A 4,283-nucleotide genomic window follows, 5' to 3' on the forward strand; every position below is an offset into this window, starting at 1 on the left:
GTCCATCTCATTCTGATCGATGCCATCTCTGGCCAATGGGATTGGTTGATACAAAGGACGATGCACCACAAGAGAAGGGGCTGGTTGCTACATGCAGAGAGAGAGAGAGCGCGAGCGAACATGAGAGAGAGCGAGAGACACCGACACCAACATCATTCCTATGGGATGTGTGGACCCAGAACATCAGTTGTGTGAGCATGAGTGACTGGCTTCCAATGAGTATAAACAGGTAAGGATTATATTGTCTCTTATTGGAATTGGTTATTGCTTGGCATTCATGCTATCCAGATTGTTACTGGGCCCTTTTCAGCCCAAGCCTGAATATTGTCCAGGCCTTGTTGCATTTAGGCATGGACTGCTTCAGTATCTTAGGAGTTACTTTTGGTGCTGCACATTGCACAATCATCAGTGAATACCCCCATTCTGACCTTATGATGAAGGGAAGGTCATTGATGAAACAGCTGAAGATGGTTGGGCTTAGGTCACTACCCTGAGGAATTCCTGTAGAGATGTTCTGGAGCCGAGATGACCGACCAGTAACAACCAGAGCCTCTTCTTTCTATTTGCCAGATATGACTCTAACCTAGCAGACAGTTTTCCCTTAATTCACTGTGATTCTAGTTTTGTTAGGGCTCCCATGTTCCCAAGAAACCACTTTGCAATACCTTACCATGTTAAGGATGAGTTATAAGTTCTTGTTGTATAAGGTAATGGTTCTGAAAGTGCTGTTGCTAGAGATTGTATTGAGGTGTACCCAATCTGATGATGCCATAAATCTTGAAAGGTAAGTTGTAAGGATAGCTCAAGATCTTGGAAGGGGCAGATGCCTCCCAATAGTCTTTAGTAACATGGTCAAACTAGTTAATGTAACTTGTTGCTAGCATGCAATAAACTATATTGGGTTAAGAGACTCTTCCAGAGAGAGAGGCTCCCTAATTACTGCTCCTCTGCCACTAAAAGCCAAAACAGTATTTTTAAATTGCAATCACTAGTATGATGTAGGAATTCTGGCAGCCAATTTGAACACAGTAAGTTTCCACAACAATTTGCTAATGACCACATAATCTCTTCTTGTAATGCAGTTTGAAGAAAGTTGACCTGTACTTCTTCTGTCTAACACCATCTTATGTTCAAAATAAGTGAAGGTGAAGACCAAGTGACCCAACAAATTTGCTACATACTCAGATTGTTCATGGTTGATATTGGGATCCAGCTTCACTTTGTGGCCCAGTCTCTCTTTCCTTTAATCCCATATGCCACCAAAAATCTGCCTACCACAGCATTAAATACATTCAATAATTGTGCATCCACAACCATTTACAGGAAAGACTACAAAGATTCATATTCTCTCAGTGAAGAAATTTGTCTATAGTCAAAATTCATTGGGCCCCTTGACCTGTACCCCATTTTGCTTGATTCCCCAGCCTGGGGAGAAATCTTACAGTATATCTCCATCAAACCCATTCCTAATCTTGAATGTTTCAATGAGATCACCTTTCATTCTTCTACACTTTAGAGCATATTAGACTCAATTTACTCAGCTTTTCTTTTTAGCCGGTGTCTGCAGATACCTGACATCGCTTACAAAGGTGCACACAGGCAATTCCAAAGATGTAACATCATCACATTGAATTCTGATATTGTCATGTGCGAAGGAACTGCCTACACGTGGCAAACAAGTCCATTATTGAAACAGAGTGCAGTGGGGGGTTGGGTGGAGTGAAGGTGGTGGAATGATGAGTGATGAAAGGGGGAAGTGATAATGTGGGAAGAAGGAGGGAGAGTGAGAGGATGGGAAGGGGGATGGTTGTGTGATTAAATTTAAATTCCAGGTTTAAAGCCTAACCTCCTTCAATGTGTGTGCGCAAATTTCATAAGTGTATACATGTGATATAAACAGACATAGCCAGTTTTGGGTATTTTGAGTTAACGTTGTTGAACTCCAACATTTTATGTGGCACAAATGAGATCTTAAAGAGCAGTGAATGGCTCTGGAGCCACAGATGACATAACTCTGAGTTAAACCACAGGAGAGTGAGTAATGCATCTCAGTTTGCTAAAGATACATCACTCAGCAGGAATGTAACCAGTTGAGAGAGTGCAAAGACATTGATGAGTGGGAAACAAGGTGGCGGATGGACTATAACATGAAGAAGATAGGAGAATCGCCTCATAGCAGGGACCAATCTAGTGAAACTTCACTTATTGCCACTAAGACAAGCATATCCTTAAATGTAAATGCTTAAATATGGAGATGAAAACTGCACATAGTATTCCAAGTGTGATTTTACAAAAGCCTTATAATAATCAGACATTTTATTCCTCCATTCCAATCTGTGTAATAAAGACCAACATATCATTTGCCTTTATAATTACTGTATCTGCATGCTAACATTTGTGTTCCTTCTAACAAGTATGCAGAAGTTTTTAAAAACATAAAACATTTACAAGTTATAACCCGTATAAAAATTATTTTAGGTTTCTATTCATTGTATCCAAGTAAATAACTTAGTACTTCACCACAATATACTCCATCTGGTCAGCTCGTAGCTCCCAAAAGTTGCTTATCACCAAGTCTCTGATGGCAGCAATGTTAATTTTCTTGAGTTTCTCATTCTTTTCTACTTCTTGATTCCCTTCTATTTCTGAAATACCACTTGCATCCTGTATAAGGAAGCTGAATGCAAAATTCCTGTTCAAATGATCTGACATCTCTTTATTTTTGACTATTAATTTCAAGACTCATTTTGTATACAACCAATGGTTATTTTAACTCTTAAAATATACAAGGAAACTCTTACTAACTTACTACTCTTACTCTGCCTAGCTGTTTTCCTTCCCACTCTAATTTTACCCCCATTTTCAGTCATCTTGTAATGTTCTGTCTGATCTTTTGACCTGCCAGCCATATTTACACGATGACACACTTATTTTTCTTTATGCTTTATGATGTTTATTTTTTTTAAACTAACACTGATGGTGGTCCTGCCCTTGACATTTTTCTTTTGCATTAGAATGTATCAACACTACCTATTCTGAAATGTTTATACTGTAGTACCCCTTACTTTAAATTTAAAGTGCTAGCCTTCTCTCCCTCAAACTGAATGCAAAATTAAAATATATTATGCCTACTTTACTCTAGGGATTCCTTCTCTACAAGGCCATTACTTTACATATTGGATTTATTAAATAAGGTCACCAGAGTCCCAGAGGACCACAGGTTATTTGCTGCCTCATTACAGAGAAACAACTAGTGGTGGTTTAATCTGAGGATCCCCAATGTCTCGGCTCAAGGACAAGGTAGCAAAGGTATGATTTTTCAGCCAGGACAGCTATCGAACCCACGCTGTTCGAATCACTTTGCATCACAAACCAGCCAAATGAGCTAACTGAGACCCCAGTTCAGACTGAATTTTGTCTTTGTAAATGCAGGTTATTTCTTTATTGCAACATTAGGATGGAAGTTCCAATTTCATCTTAATTTATAGCCCATTAATAAAATCATAGTATTTCAAGCATCTGCTTTCTGAAAATGATTTCATTATCAATGATGAATTTAAAACAATCACATCATCCATGCAATAGTCATCCCTCATGTTCTCAACAGTGAATTAATGATTTAAATGGTACAAATCTGCAAGGTTCTTTCATATAGTGCTGTGGTAAGTGGAACCTTTATGGATATTGACTGAAGATCAATTGAGAAAAGTTTGCTTTCCAAATTTGGCTCCTTGGTGTGTTGCTACTGTCTGCTGTACTGAAATGCAACCAAATCACCGGTTTTGGAAAACAGGAACTGAATGCCTAAGGAAGCACCAGGCATAGTAACATTCACTGAAGGAGTCAACAGGTTGATAACTAATGGAGGCATAGGTGGAATTCTGAGAAATAGCCTAAAGTAAAGAATAAGGCATGAATATTATAGCTAACTAGCAAGAGACAACCTCCAATGAGGTGGGAATGTTGTCTCATTTAATCCAGATAAATTGACATATTCAGCGCATAGTGGTGTTCAAATATGATGAATTCAATTATGCCAGATCTCCTTCATTAAGTACCAAGGCATTCCAGTTGTCAGAGCTGTTTCCTTTCAGATAAGATTTAAAGCAACACTCAGGTAAAGGTAACCACTACATTGAACAAGAACAGTTCAGTTCACTGCAGTTTCAGGCCTTTAAAACCAGTTACCTAATCATTTCTTCATGCTGTAGAATCTTGCAGTATGTAAGTAATAACTATCTTGTCTTTATTAAACAGTGGTCAGGCTTATAAAATACATAATT

The sequence above is a fragment of the Stegostoma tigrinum genome, chromosome 9 (genome assembly GCF_030684315.1).
Source record: "Stegostoma tigrinum isolate sSteTig4 chromosome 9, sSteTig4.hap1, whole genome shotgun sequence".
NCBI lineage: Eukaryota > Metazoa > Chordata > Chondrichthyes > Orectolobiformes > Stegostomatidae > Stegostoma > Stegostoma tigrinum.